The sequence below is a fragment of the Hemitrygon akajei genome, chromosome 4, assembly GCF_048418815.1.
Source record: "Hemitrygon akajei chromosome 4, sHemAka1.3, whole genome shotgun sequence".
Classification (NCBI taxonomy): Eukaryota; Metazoa; Chordata; class Chondrichthyes; order Myliobatiformes; family Dasyatidae; genus Hemitrygon; species Hemitrygon akajei.
This window is the reverse complement of record NC_133127.1, coordinates 24,559,621-24,576,069: the sequence shown is the minus strand read 5'-3', so window position 1 is coordinate 24,576,069 and position 16,449 is coordinate 24,559,621. Positions and strand designations below refer to the sequence as shown.

The window sequence follows — 16,449 nt, the reverse complement described above, 5'->3', positions numbered from 1 at the left end:
GTGCAGATTGAAAACAATATCTCCTCCTCACTGACCTTAAGGATACAGGCTTAACACTCTATTCTCTCTACATCCATGGCTGTGTGGCTAGGGACAATCAAATGCCATCTGTAAATTGCTGACAACACAGCTATTGTTACAAGAAATTCAGATGTTGATGAAGAGGTGCACAGGAGCAAGATAGATCAGCTGGTTGAGAGGTATCACAGCAACAATCTTACGTTCCACATCAGTAAGACCAAGGAATTGATTGTGGACTTCAAGAAGGTTAAGTTGAGGGAACACACATCAGCCCTCATCGAAGGATCAAAAATGGAAAAGGTGAACTGTGTCAAGTACCTTGGTGCAACCTCTCTGAGCATCTATGCTGGGCAGAACAGATTGATGTAATTACAAAGTAGGCACAGCAGCAGCTACATTTCATTAGGAGTTTGAGGAGACTTTTTATGTCACCAAAGAGACTGTCAAATTTCTACAGATGTACTGTGGAGAGCATTCTAACTGGTTGCATCAGCATCTGATGTGGAGGAACCACTGCAAAAGATCAGAAAAAAGCAGCTTTTTGTAGTATCTATTTAATTTAAATGTATATATTGTAAGTAGTATCTATATACTTACTATACTTTATAGTTTTTATTATGTATTGCAATGTACTACTATCTCAAAACAACATTATTTAATCTAATTCTGATTCCGATTCACTCAAAGGGTGGTCATGGGGAGAATGTACTCACTCTATGCAAACAATGGAAGAAATAACCCCTGACCTCTGGCGGTGTAATAGTGTTACTATTACGCTCTGTACTGCAACCCACTAGCGACTGGTGTACTTCCTATGATCTAAATCTCTCCAATCTGCTCATGCCTTTCAGTATTTCCCGTGGGGTGTCAGATGCATCCTTGATATGATGATCATTCTCTCACTTTTCACCCACCAGTTTCTGCATTTCCTGCTCCATGTTGCCCTCTCCTGGGGAGAGGGTAGCATGGTTTTTCCCAAGACCCTGCAGAGATAAAACAGTTCACATGTAGGCATTGACAGAAATGTGGTTGTATTGATGCAGTAGCACAGGATGATGAAAGTGTTCACAGATAATCAAAAATTAATTGTTATAATTATAGTCAAATATCATGAGTAAGTATTCTTGACAGTTTGCAGTTTGGCAATAGTGGTATATGGATTGGTGGCTCCTTGACCCATTGATCATCGGGTGCTTGCCTTCATTGGTGTTAGGCAAGAGCCTCTTCTCCATCTGGATGTCTTCCAATATATGTGTAAAGAGATGAAGTATCTTTTCATTATGTCAGTCTGCTGGCTTAGTCTATGTGACAGTGCAGGTTTTCTCTGAGAGTTCTAGTTTCTTCCCACATTCCAAGGATATATGAGTTAGGGTTAGTAAGTTGTGGACATACAATGTTGGCACTGGGTGCTTGATGACATTTGTGGGCTGCACCCAGAACATCCTTGGGCTGTGTTGTTGATGCAAAGTATCACACTTCACCCCATGTTTCAATGCTTTGATGTATGTGTGACAAATAAAGTTAATCTTTAAACAAACATTTTAAAATAATCTTTAAAATCTTTTAATAGGATGTCAAGAATAAATAGTCAATGTTGTATGTAGGGCATCTTGGAAAAGTAAGAGAGAGAGAGAGAGAGAGAGTGTGTGTGTATACGCACACACGCATGGCTAAGTAAGTAAAATCATGAAAGAGCAACAGTTATATTTGAATATAATAAGGTCAATTTGATTACATGCCCTTGCTCCATTCTGTGGAGATTTGCATTTCATGCTAATACTTCTCTTGCCAGTTCTAATGGAGGACCTGGCAAGTCTTTTGATATGTCTGGCAGACAGGACATCTCTCCTGGCCTCAATCTTTGGAGGTCTCCATACCAGTCTGAGTTAGATCTTGGAGCTTTACTGTATTTCTACCTGCAGCCTCTCCCAACTTCCCAGCAACACTAATGCCTGTTGTTGAAGTCCCTCTATCCTGGAAAATGTGTCGATAATACTCCAGTATCTTTATAATTGATATGCAACAAAATTAAAGTCAATCATTAAGCATAATGATCAGTCATTAATCATTATGAAGATCAATAATTGCACATTAAGGGAATCCTCAGAAATGTGATGAGTCTTATGAATGTTGAGGCAGTTTTTATTGGGCCATTGGCCTCTTCCTGCTTCGTTTTTTTTTGGTTATTTGTGGAGCTGTGAATAAAATTGAAGATTGTGCAATAATCAGCAGAAAATCTCCATCTGAGTTATAATGGAAGTTTGGTCATTCATAAAGGAACTGAAAGTGGTTGGACTTAGGATATCATTGTAAATTACTATTGCTATGATCTGCTGAGAGAACTGACTTTCAACATCTGGTTGCATCTTCCTTTCTGTTAAGTGTGCCTTCAACAATTAGAATATTTAGTCCTTGATGCCTATTTGACCAATTCACCAGCTCTCTTCGATGCTTCACTTGTCCTATTGCCATCTGGGTGCTGTGCAATAACTCTCACCGTGTCTCTGTAATTCAGCACTGCACCAGGACTGCACTTCGATTTGGGGCTATATCGTCCTGAAAAATACTCAGGTTGAACATTGCTGAACCATTTCTTTTGGTGAGCAAATTGAGAGTAAACTGATTAGCGAATAATTAGATTAACCCTCAATATTTTTGCTCTCTTTTTGCACTACTTAATTTTTAAAAAAATGTATTTCTTACTGTATTTTACAAACCCCATTTCCAAAAAGATTGGGATATTTTCCAAAATGCAATAAAAACAAAAATCTGTGATATGTCAATTCACCTGAACCTTTATTTAACTGACAAAAGTACAAAGAAAAGATTTTCAATAGTCTTACTGACCAACTTAATTGTATTTTGTAAATATACACAAATTTAGAATTTGATGGCTGCAACACACTCAACAAAAGTTGGGACAGAGTTAAAATAAGATTGAAAAGTGCTCAGAATGTTCAAGTAACACCAGTTTGGAAGACTCCACATTAAGCAGGCTAATTGGTAACAGGTGAGGTATCATGACTGGGTATAAAAGTAGTGTCCATCAAAGGCTCAGTCTTTGCAAGCAAGGATGGGTCGTGGCTCACCCCTTTGTGCCAAAATGCGTGAGAGAATTGTTAGTCAGTTCAAAAGGAACATTTCCCAATGCAAGATTGCAGAGCATTTAGGTCTTTCAACATCAACAGTACATAATATTGTGAAAAGATTCAGAGAATTCAGAGACATCTCAGTGTGTAAAGGGCAAGGTTGGAAACCACTGTTGAATGCGCGTGATCTTCGAGCCCTCAGGCGGCACTGCCTAAGAAACCGTCATGCTACTGTGACAATTATAGCCACCTGGGCTGGGGAGTACTTTGGAAAACCATTGCCACTTAACACAGTCCGTCGCTGCATCCAGAAATGCAACTTGAAACTGTATTACGCAAGGAGGAAGCCATACATCAACTCTATGCAGAAACGCCGGTGAGTTCTGTGGGCCCGAGTTAATCTCAGATGGACCGAAAGACTGTGGAACTGTGTGCTGTGGTCAGATGAGTCCACATTTCAGCTAGTTTTCAGAAAAAACGGGCGTTGAGTTCTCCGTGCCAAAGATGAAAACGACCATCCTGATTGTTATCAGCGAAAGGTGCAAAAGCCAGCATCTGTGATGGTATGAGGGTGCATCAGTGCCCACGGCATGGGTGAGTTGCATGTATGTGAAGGTACCATTGACTCTGAGACATATATTAGGATTTTAGAGAGTCATATGTTGCCATCAAGGCGACGTCTCTTCCCGGGACATCCATGCTCATTTCAGCAGGACAATGCCAGACCAAATTCTGCACGGGCTACAACAGCACAGCTTTGTAGACACAGAGTGTGTGTGCTTGACTGGCCTGCTGCCAGTCCAGATCTATCTCTTATTGAAAATGTATGGCGCATCATGAAGAGGAGAATCAGACAACGGAGACCACGGACTGTTGAGCAGCTGAAGTCTTATATCAAGCAAGAATGGACAAAATTTTCAATTACAAATCTACTACAATTAGTAACCTTAGTTCCAAAATGATTAAAAAGTGTTATTAAAAGGAAAGGTGATGTAACACAATGGTAAACATGCCTCTGTCCCAACTTTTATTGAGTGCGTTACAGCCATCAAATTCTAAATTTGCGTATATTTACAAAATACAATTAAGTTGGTCAGTAAAACTATTGAAAATCTTTTCTTTGTACTTTTGTCAGTTAAATAAAGGTTCACGTGAATTAACATATCACAAATTTTTGTTTTTATTGCATTTTGGAAAATATCCCAACTTTTCTGGAAATGGGGTTTGTATAATTTCTTTATTATTATGTATTGCAATGTATAGCTGCAGCATAAGAACAGATCTCATGCTGTATGCCAGTGATATTAAACCTGATTCTAATTCTGAATTGGATTTATTCAGTGTTTTTTTTGTGGACAAGAGATATCTAGACAACCTTCGAAATTATTGAGTCAATGTTTGAATTGGAACAGCAGCCAATGCTGGAATGTGTCTTCAATAGTGGAATTGGATATTGTCTTCTCCCAAATTCTTTGCTGTATTCTTTGCTTTAAGATGCTCCTTTGATGTAACTAGGAGTGGATTGAATTTGCTGAAGATTGATTTTCCCAGATAGTGGAAATGTTAGGAGGAAGTTAAGGTGGATCATCCATTCAACATTTCTGGATGAATGTTTCAGATGTTATTGGAGAGTCATGGTGTTGATAATGAAGATTGATCCCCAAAGGTGGATCAGAAGTCTGAAAGTCTGTGACTTCACTGCAAAAGGCAGAGTTCTTATGTCTGCACATCCACTGGACACAGAGAGTTAGAAGTGTTCTATCCTGGGGTTGTCTGTGTGTGAGAGCAAATGCATAGGTAGTAGGAAAGGGGCTTGTTTTGGTGCTATTGTTTTGTTTCTGTTGTTCAGCTGTTGTTGTTACTTGTGTTATTCTGCTGAACATTGTGGATATGCTATTTTGACATCAGAATGTGTGGCAACTTTTGCCGCTATCCCTAGAATTTCTTAAAGTTGTGTTGGTTCTTAGCGGAAATGACACATTTCAATGCACACGTGATAAATGAATCTGAATCTGAGTCTTTATTACATTCACTCTGGAATCCACTATCATTGAAGATGGAGGTGTTCTTGGAAATCTTCCTTCTGTTAGCTACATATGGCTAGATCGTATTGCAATAATTTGATCTGATATGTTAACTGTGTCATCACTTGGCTTTGTATTTTGCATCCTATATTTTTGACTGTATCTAGCATTGTCAGAGGAAGGCAAAGCATGCAGATTGTGGCATCAAACAATATTTATCATCTGCAAAATTTTACAGTTTTATATCCAGTGATGCATGAAGCAAATCATTGCCACTTTCTTCCAAGAGGACTGGCTGCATTTCATTCTCATTTGCCAGAGAGTAGAAGGCAGAACTGGAGATTATTGGCTTTCTGATGACATGGCGTATTGCTGCCTGCAGCAATGCTTTGTTTTGGATGTTATATTTTAGATTGCTGGATCGCTTTCATAGTATGCAAGCACCTTTGTATTGTGGCATTTACATCTTCAATAATGGAAGACTCAGCTTTGATTAGCAGCAGGCAGAAGTTGAAAGATCACAATCTAAGATCTCACTGCAACACCCTGTCACTTGGTGACCTTGCTTGTGCTTCAACAGTGCTGTCTCAAGGTTGGATCTACCAGTGTTGAAAGAGAAGCCCTATGTTTCTAATGCAGAGCAGATGGCCTGTGAGCTGTTTGAAGCCCCGTGCTAAACTACCTAACCAACTCACCAAAATCTTGCTCATCAATCCCTATATTGAGTTTTCAGAGACACCATGTGATTTCAAAGCTTGTCGATTCAGAGTTGCAGTGCAGAGGTCAGATGAAACACTCTGATTGTTGAAATCATACTTTACACAAAGAGAGATGCCAAACTGATGCTAAACATGTTGGTTCTGCTTTATTCTCTTTCTCAAATATATATCAGTGCCAGGATAATAAAATATATTGCTCTACAGATTTTCAAAATACTCTCCAATTATTTGTTTTGCTTAGTTAAAGAGCCATTGTTCTTCATTTAGAAAAGCCAGCAGCTAAAATATTTAATGTCAGATTTCCTGTGTTCTCCTTCAAATGATTTTTTTTTTCTAAATCTTTTCCTTTTATATGATTTCTGTTCTCTCTACTGCAGTCTCTGGTTTGGCAGGAATAAACTGGGGCTACCAAACCTCATTTCAATCAAAATGGGAGATGTCAAAATTACATCCTGGGGGATGGTGTTGCTGCATTTAAGCCACTGCTTCAATTACCATCCATTCCATTTACTCTAATTGGTTTAACTCAAAATGTAGTTGCACAGTTTAAATTATCTATCTGATTACTGTTTCAATTTCTACACAGATGGCAACAGCTTGGGTTTATGCCAGCATTGAGCTGCAGAGTCATTTCACTTGGGTAAATTTTTGAGATTTTTTTCTTTTATTTATTCATTTTTTGGGGGATCTGAGGAGATGCACACTTATTGCTCAATGCAAAAAAAAAAAAAAAACCTGAGGTGGAGGGTAAGGCTCATTGAATGGTTGCAATCCTACTGGCGAATGCTGTTGAGAAAGGAGTGTGCAACTTGGAGGGCAATCTGCTGGCCGTGATGTTCAAATACACCTGGAGTCTGTTTCTTTGGTGGTGGAGAACCTAACTTTAGGAGGTGTTGCTGGAATAGACTTGCTGAGTGATTGTAGTGGATTTTGAAGGTGGCACGTTCTGCACCAGTTGTGGGAGCAATGAGTAGAGCAGTGGGTGACATACCAATCAAATAGGCTGTTTTATTGTTATCAATAATGAGCTTCCTGAGTATAAATGGGACTACACTCATCCAGACAAGTGAAGGGTATTCTGTCAGAGAAAGGCACAAAACTCATGCTCTGCTGGGAAACCCTACCAAGCATTTAAAAGACTTGGATTACCTAAAGCAGGTGCCTCATAGCACTCAGAGATGCAGCCATTGCTGTTTCCAAGACTACCGGAAGAAATGAGCCAACGTCAGTGTCTTATCTGAAGCCAACTCCCCCAGTAATTGTGTAACCAGTTCTGCAGAGCAGGCCCCATTATCCATATGCCTTACACAGGGCTCGTGAAGTGGACAGTCTTTACTGATGTCTGTCATGGGATGAAATTACTGAGGGGCTGGGGAAAGATTCAAAGATGTCATCAAAACCTTTTAGAAAAAAGTGCAGCATTCCCTCAGGCGCCTGGGAATTCATGGCCAGTATGATTTGAAGTAGAGAAGGAATATTCAGGATGACACTGAGGTGTCAGGACCATGTATCATGAACACACAGTATTCCAAGGAAACTTGTGGAAGCAGCAAACCCACCTGCTACATCAGGTCCCTCCTGCACCATCTGTGTAAGAATTTGCAGAAACCATTCACTCCTCAGACTCCAAAAGAATAGAGGTAAATCATCCTCAATGCCAAGAAACTCTCTTGGAAGATGAAATAATACATATTTATTGAGATACAGAGTGGATAGACCCTTCTATCCTTCAAGCCATGCTGCCCAGCAATCCCCCAATCTAACCCTAGCCTAATTATGGGACAATTTACAATGATCAATTAATCAACGAACTGGTATGTCTTTGGATTATGGGAGGAAACTGGAGCACCTGGAAGAAACCTATGTGCTTACAGGGAGAAAGTACAAACTGCTTACAGACAGCAAAGGGAATTGAACCCTGATCATTGGTATTGTAAAGTGTTGTGCTAACCACTATATTATGGTGCTACTCCAAAAATTTCTGAGGGGGAGAATTAATGATCACTTGGAAAGGTAGAGATGAAACATAGACAGCCTACATGGCTTTGTCAAGAGCAGATCCTGTCTGGCCAGTTTAATTGAATTCTTTGAAGAGGTAATAAAATTCATCAATGGGGACGGGGCATTTGATGTACTTGGAATTCAGTAAGGCCTTTGATTAAGTCCCATATAGGTGTCTGGTACAACAGTTTAGGGTCCATAGTATCCTCAGCTAACTAGATCTAAAATTAGCTTGACAATAGAAGACAGAGGATGATGGTAAAGGGTTGTTGTTGCAGCTGGGTTCACAGGTTGGGTGTCGATGCCTAATGTTATCCCATTAGGATCAATCTAGAGATCCTTGTTGTTTCTAATATATGTGTTTTTAGGATAAGGGAGAAACTGTATATGCATTTATTTATTTAGAGATAAATTGTGGATCAAGCACTTCTGGCCCAAAACTGCCCAGCAACTCACCTATGTTTAAACCTATCCTAATCACAGGACAATTTACAGTGACCAATTAACTATTACCCAGTACCTTATTTGCACAGAGAATGCTAGTACCTGGAATATACTGCCTGACAGAGAGATTGAAACTGGGTCATTAACAGCATTTAAGAAGTGTTTAGGTGAGATCTTGAGCTACATTTGATCAAGTGCTGGTCGATGGGATTAATACAGAAGGCTGCCCACTGGTCAGTGTAGATGAATTGATTCAATGGCCTCTTACCTTGTTGTATGATCCCATGACTCTGACTAAGAAAAAGTGATAGTAAAAGGCTTTAGGGGGTCATGACATGAGTCATTTGCCATAGGATTTCCATCTTCTGAGCCTACTGTTTATTTGCACAACATAGTTATAGCTGTCAATGGTTATAGAGTCATGGAGCACTACCACATGAAACAAACCCACCGACCCTTTAGGCCATGTCGAACTATTATTCTGCCTCGTCCCATTGACTTGCACCTGGACCATTAGCCGTCCAGACCCCTCCTATTTATGTACTTCTCTTAAATGTTGAAATCAAACCCAGGTACAGTACTTACACTGGCAGCTCATTCCACACTCTCACCACCTTCTGAGTGAAGATGTTCCCTTCAAACATTCCACCTACCACACTTAACCCATGACCTCTAGTTCTAGTTTCATCTAACCTCACTGGGAAAAAAAAAAGTCTACTTTCATTAGTTCTAGAGTTTAGATGTTTATTACTGTACTGTGGCGATCCACTTTCTGCGCAGGTGAACCGGTTCACAAATAGCCAGCGCGCGGGGGGAGACTTTGGTAATGCACCTCTGACATCATTTCCACCCGGAGAGGGCGGGCGCTAGGGATTAAATGCCAGCATCGCAAAGTTTGAATAAACTAGTCTCGAAACGACTTACCGACTTCGTGTTGTTATTTCAGCGCTGTGTATAGCACATCACTACATTGGTGACCCCAACGGTCCAAACAGGATTTGGACCAAAGATGACCGACTCTTCATCTGTTCACGCAGTTTCGCTGAAACTGCCGACTTTCTGGACGCTGTGACCACGCGTGTGGTTTAGCCAAGCAGAAGCCCAGTTCCAGATTCAGCAGATATCTTCTGATTCCACGCGTTACTATCACATGGTGAGCGCCCTTGACTAGGAGACGGCCGCCCAGGTTGCAGATTACATACAGTTGCCCCCGGAAGAAGGCAAATATGAAGCATTCAAAGTGCTGCTCATTGAGACCTTTGGCCTCTCACGGCGTGAGCAGGGTGCCCGCCTGCTTCACCTGGACGGTTTGGGAGATAGGCTGCTGTCAGCATTGATGAACGAGATGCTGGCCCTGGCTGACGGACACAAGCCCTGCCTCATGTTCAAGCAAGCGTTCCTAGAGCAACTGCCCGAGGACATACATCTGCTGCTGGTCGACGCAGATTTCAGCGACCCCCGGAAGGTGGCAGCCCGGGCAGACATGCTGTGGAAAGCCACGAGGGAGAGCGTGGCGTCCGTCAGTCAGATTACCAGGCCACACGCCCAACAGCAGACCAGACCAGGCCCGGCAGGGGGGCGTACACAACACAGAGGCAGGAGTGAGGAGGACAGTGAACAGTGGTGTTTCTACCACCAGCGGTGGGGTACAAAAGCCCGCTGTTGTCACCCGCCCTGCAAGGGCCAGGGCCAGGGCCAGCTGCCGCTAATGACTATGGCGGCTGGCCACCAGGACAGCCTGTTGTACATCTGGGACAAACAGTCAGGACACCGCTTCTTGGTCGACAGCGGAGCGGAAATCAGCGTCTTGCTCCCGACGGGGTACGACACCCGCACGAGGAAGCCAGGACCCACCCTGAGGGCCGCAAACGGCAGCACGATACGGACCTACGACACCCGCACAATGCAGCTGCAGTTCGGCGCCAGCCGGTTCACGTGGGACTTCACACTGACCGCCGTAGCCCAACCACTCCTGGGGGTGGACTTCCTGTGAGCTCACAGTCTGCTGGTCGACTTGCAAGGGAAAAGACTGGTACATGCCAAGACTTTCCAGACGTTCTCCCTGGGTGAAGCCAAGTTGCCGGCCCCACACCTGGACTCCACCACACTGTCGGACAACGAATTCACCAGAATTTGAACTTCCCATCGATTCTGGCACCGCAGTTCACAGCAGCCATGCCCAGACACGGGGTTCAGCACCACATCCCAAACAAGGGACCACCCCTCCATGCCCGCACACGAAGACTCCCCCCGGAAAAGCTCCGCCTGGCAAAGGAGGAGTTCAAGAAGATGGAGGAATTGGGGATCGTACGGAGGTCCGACAGCCCATGGGCCTTCCCCCTGCACATAGTGCCCAAAGCAGCTGGGGGTTGGAGACCATATGGCGACTAGCGCAGACTGAACGAGGCTACCACTCCAGACCGTTACCCCATGCCGCACATACAGGACTTTGCAGCAAACCTGCACGGGGCAAGAATATTTTCCAAAGTAGACCTCGTCTGGGGGTACCATCAAATCCCGGTGCACCCTGAAAACATCCCCAAAAGAGCATTTATCACCCCATCCGGCCTGTTCAAGTTCCTCCGAATGCTGTTCGAATGGACTAGTGGAACGCTTCCACTGTCACTTGAAGTCGGCTCTCATGGCCCGCCTAACAGGACCTAACTGGGTAGACGAGCTTCCCTGGGTCCTGCTTGAAATTCACACAGCGTCCAAAGAGGATCTACATGCCTCGTCGGCCGAGTTGGTGTACGACGCACCCCTGGCCGTCCCAGGAGAGTTCATACCAGCCCCAAGGGTGCAAGAGGAAGAACCCGCAGCAGTCCTGGACAGACTACGCGAGAGGCTCGGCAACTTGGGCCCCGTGCCAACTTCACAGCATGGACGGACCCCAACCCATGTACCCAAAGACCTGCAGAACTGTAAGTTTGTGTTTGTACGAAGGGGCGGACACTGGGCACCGCTACAGCGGTTGTACGATGGGCCGTTCAAGGTGATCAACAACAACGGGTCCACGTATGTTCTGGACATTGGGGGGAGAGAGGAGGTTTTCACGGTGGACCGACTAAAACCAGCCCATGTGGACTTGGCGCAGCCGGTCGAGGTTCAGGCACCGCGGCGCAGAGGCAGACCTCCCAAACAGAGGCTGATCCAGACTGTGGACATTGGGGGGTGTATCACCAGTTCTCGGGGGGGGGGGGGTTATGTGGCGAACCACTTTCTGCGCAGGCGAACCGGCTCACAAATAGCCAGCACGCGGGGGGAGACTTTGGTAATGCACCTCTGATGTCATTTCCACCTGGAGAGGGCGGGCGCTAGGGATTAAATGCCAGCGCCGCGAAGTTTGAATAAACTAGCCCCAAAATGACTTACCGACTGTGTGTCGTTATTTCAGTGCTGTCTGTAGCACATCGCTACAGTACCTTGTATGCTATCTGATCTCAAGATATCTGTTATAGCCGTTACTCGCAGCCACTTGTTGATGTTATTTGGAGTGAACTGAATTAGCTGAAGACTTGTTTCTGTTACGGATAAGTCAAGATGAATTATTATCTCGACACTTCTGGCTGACCATTGTTACAAATGCATTATCTAGCCTTTAACATTCAAATACCCATTTCATCATTGAAGATGGATATGCTCTTGGAGACTATTCGTCCTATTATCGCTTTAATTGTCCATTATAGGATTGCAGAGCTTTGAACTGATAAATGAAGATAATATAACGCTCTGCCAGGATGGCACCTCATATTTAGATGTGCCTGATGGTGCTCTAGATATGTCCTTCCACATTCCTCATTGAACCAGAGTTACCCTCCCCAGTTGTCATCTGAACCCTTAGTGCGTAGGTGGCACATGGGGCCTCAATAGTAAACAGTACAGTAATGTATATGCCAAACCATTGGGAAGGAGGTACAAGAGCCTTGGGTCCCACACCACCAGTCCCATTGGCGTGCACTTGGACCATTAGCCCTCCATGGCTCTCCCATCCATTTACTTAGCCAAGCTTCACTTAAGTGTTGAAATTGTACCCAGATCCACCACTTGCTCTGCCGGCTCGTTCCACACTAGCAGCAACTTCTGAATGAAGAAATTCCCCTTAAATATTTGTCCTTTCACCGCTAAAACCTCTAGTTCTAGTCTCACCCAACCTCAGCGGATCATCAATTAGGCTCTTAAGCCAGCATGGATAACTTCACTCACTTCAGCTCTGAACTGATTCCACAACCTATGGACTCACTTCCAAGAAGTCTGCTACTCATGTTCTCAGCTTCTATCTATCTACAGTCTCTGTCTAATCTTCTTTTCATGTTGTTTGTTTTTCACTGATTCTATTGTATTTCTCTGTTCTACTGTGAATGCTGCAGGAAAATGAATTTCAAGGTAGTATATGGTGATATACTCAGAGAGTGGTAGCTGTGTGGAATAAGCTTCCAGTAGAAGTGGTAGAGGCAGGTTCGGTATTGTCATTTAAAGTAAAATTGGATAGGTATATGGACAGGAAAAGAATGGAGGGTTATGGGCTGAGTGTGGGCCACTGGGACTAGGTGAGTGTAAGCGTCGGCACGGACTAGAAGGGCCCGAGATGGCCTGTTTCCGTGCTGTAATTGTTATATGGTTATATACTGTATATGTACTTTGATAATGAATTTACTTTGAACTTTGAAGTTCAAAAAGTTACAGATTGTACACTTCTCCTTCTCATGATTTATGAGCTTCAGGGATCCACCAGATCCATTCTGCTTTATCCCAGTTATTTATTTTTATGTATTTTGAGATACAGCTCAGTAACAGGGCCTTCTGGCCCAATGAACCTGATTACATAAGATTAAGTAGGACTTCCTGCATGTGGGATCACTCACTACTTGTTATCAATCGAACTTGGGAGCTATGTCCTTTAGAACTTGGACATCTCATTGCGTAGTCGTGCTGCCAAGCCAATTTTAGTTCTGGACTTTGATGTCCTCAACTGATCTATTTCCTTTTGATTTTCAAGTTGCCGCTCAACTTAGAGGTGCATTGAATCAACAGAGAGGGAGGGTAGGCGGTAATAAGAAGGATTCTTTGGCTACATTTCACTTGATACATCAGAGGACTGGGAAATGACAAATGTTACTCTACTCTTTAAGAAAGGAGAAGAAAGGCAGCAGAAAGGAAATTATAGACCAGTTAGCCTGACCTCAGTGATTGGGAAGATATTAGAGTCAATTGTTAAGGATGAGGTACTGGAGTACTTGATGACACAGGACAAGATAGTACAAAATCAGCATGGTGTCCTTCAGGGAAACTCCTGCCTGATGAACCTGTTGGAATTCTTTGAGGAGATTACAAGTAGAATAGATAAAAGGGATATAGTAGATGTTGCATATTTGGACTTTCAGAAGGCCTTTGACACGATGCCACACATGAGGCTGCTTACCAAGTTATAAGCCCAAGGTATTACAGGAAAGTTACTAACATGGTTAGAGCATTATAAACAGGAAGTACACTGCAGATGCTGGGGTCAAAGCAACACGTACAACAAGCTGGAGGAACTCAGCAGGTCGGGCAGCATACGTGGAAACGAGCAGTCAATGGTTTGGGCCGAGACCCTTTGTCAGGACTGAAGAGGGAGGGGGCAGGGGCCCTATAAAGAAGGTAAGGGAGGGTGGGAAGGAGAAGGCTGGTAGGTGCCAGGTGAAAAACCAGTAAGAGGAAAGATCAAGGGGTGGGGGAGGGGAAGCAGGGAGGGGACAGGCAGGAAAGGTGAAGAAGGAATGTAAGGGGAAAGCACTATGGGTAGTAGAAGAAGGCAGAATCATGAGAGAGGTGATACACAGCTGGAGGAGGAGGTAGAGTGAAACTGGGATGGGGGAAGGGAGAGGGAGGGAATTACCGGAAATTGGAGAATTCAATTTTCATGCCAAGGGGCTGGAGACTACCCAGACGGTATATGAGGTGTTGCTCCTCCAACCGAAGTTTGGCCTCATCAAGGCAGTAGAGGAGGGCATGTATGGACATATCCAAATGGGAATGTGAAGCAGAGTTGAAGTGGGTGGCAACCGGGAGATCCTGTCTGTTGTGGCGGACGGAGTGGAGGTGCTCGATGAAGCAGTCCCCCAATCTGCGTCGGGTCTCACCAATGGAGAGGAGGCCACGCTGGGAGCACTGAATGCAATAGATGACCCCAACAGACTCACAAGTGAAGTGTTGCCTCACCTGGAAGGATTGTTTGGGACCCTGAATGGTTAGAGCATTGGTAGGAGACAGCGAGTAGAAATAAAAAGATTCTTCTCTGGTTGATTGCCAGTGACTAGTGGTCTTTCACATGGGTTGGTGTTAAGAACACTTCTTTTTATGTTGTATATAAATGAATTAGATGATGGAATAGGTGGCTTTGTTGCCAAGTTTGCAGATGATGCAAAGATTAGTGGACGGGCAAGTAGTGTTGAGGAAACAGGTAGGATGCAGAATGACTTAGATTAGGAGAAAGTGGCAAATGAAATACAATGTTGGAAAATGCATGGTCATGTACTTTGGTAGTAGAAGTAAATGTGAGACTATTTTCTAAAGGGGGAGAAAATCCCTGAGAATCTCTGAGATGCAGAGGGAGTTGGAAGTCTTTATGCAGAAAACCCTGGGCCTAAAGGTTAACTTGCAAGTTGAGTAGGTGGTGAGGAAGGCAAATGACATGTTAGCATTTATTTCAAGAGGTCCAGAATACAACAGCAAGGATGCAATGCTGAGGCTTTATAAGGCACTGGTGAGATCTCACCTTGAGTGTTGTGAACAGTTTTGGGCCCCTCAACTTAGAAAAGATGTGCTGGCATTGGAGAGGGTCCAGAGGAGGTTCACAAGGATGATTCCAGGAATGAAAGGGAACAGTTTGATTGCTCTGGGTTGGTAGTTGCTGGAATTCAGAAGGATGAGGGGGGATTTCAATAGGCACTTGCAGGTCTTTGAATGCTGAAAGACCTAGACAGAGTAGTTGTGGAAAGGATGTTTCCCACGGTGGGAGTGTCTAGGACAAGAGAGTACAGCCTCAGCATAAAAGGGCGCCCTTTCAAAACAGAGATGCGGAGAAATTTCTTTTAGTCAAAGAGTGGTGAATTTGTGGAATTTGTTGCCACATGCAGCTGTGGGGGCCAGGTTGTTGGGTGTATTTATGGCAGCGATTGATGGATTCTTGATTGGACATGGCATCAAAGGTTACAGGAGAAAAGCTGGGAACTGGGGTTGAGGAGGAGATAGAAAAAAAGATCAGCCATGATTGAATGACGGAGCTGACTTGATGGGCCAGATGGCCTAATTCTGCTCCTATGTCTTATGGTCTTATGATTCTTTGAGACTTCATGTGATCTTGATTCAAACCTATGTATATTGTATCACAACTTCTGGTTGATCTGTCCTGGCACCAGGACAGAATGTATTCAGAGTTTGTGATAGAACTGTCTGTCATATTGTGTATAAGGGATGATTCTGTGAATACAGCTGTGTCAGACTGCTGCTTGTCTATCAGTCAACTCTCCCAATTTAAAGTCCATTTTCCTAGATGCTTGTGAAGACTTCAAAAGGTCAACTATTCTGTGTTCAAATTTGGTACCTATGTTGAAGCTATTTTGTCCATTTAAGAAATAGCTCAACGTCTGGTCATTTTTTTTTTCTTTCTGTGTTGCCTTGGAAATTAAATATCTAGTGGAGGAGGAGGCTCTAACAAATTTCTGATCCTCAATGGTACCAGGGCCCAGCATTTGAGTACAAAAACCAACAATAGGCATTTTCAGGTAAGTTTTGTCAGAAATTCTAGTTTCTTCATGACAGAAACTGATTCACTCCATTCAATTCATTCCTCGTGTTGTCAAAAAATGTCTGAGGACTTTTATGTATCAACCAGATTGGGACTTCTGGAGTCTGATATTGGTTAGATCAGGAGGGGATGATAGATTTCCTGCCTGAAGGGATTTGTAAGTAAGACTTGTTTACATGAAAATCCAGGATCAACTTGGCCGTAAGTCCTAGGAAGTAATAGTACCCTTGGTGTCAAGACTGATATCCTTGAGGAATAACAGGCTTTCTAAAGACCTTAGTACTTCTAACAAGACTTTTGCCTTTTAAGGGCCTTCATTGAGTTTTGTAGTGACAGCCTGGATCCATTCATGTTCTAGTCTTGGT

The 16,449-nt window shown here is 43.6% G+C and overlaps 1 protein-coding gene across 2 annotated transcripts in view; it reads left to right on the top strand.

The window, feature by feature from the left end:
- LOC140726163 (catenin alpha-2) overlaps positions 1-16,449 on the top strand; it is an 817,330-nt gene that overhangs the window by 98,983 nt on the left and 701,898 nt on the right. The gene's annotated exons all lie outside the window — the stretch shown is intronic.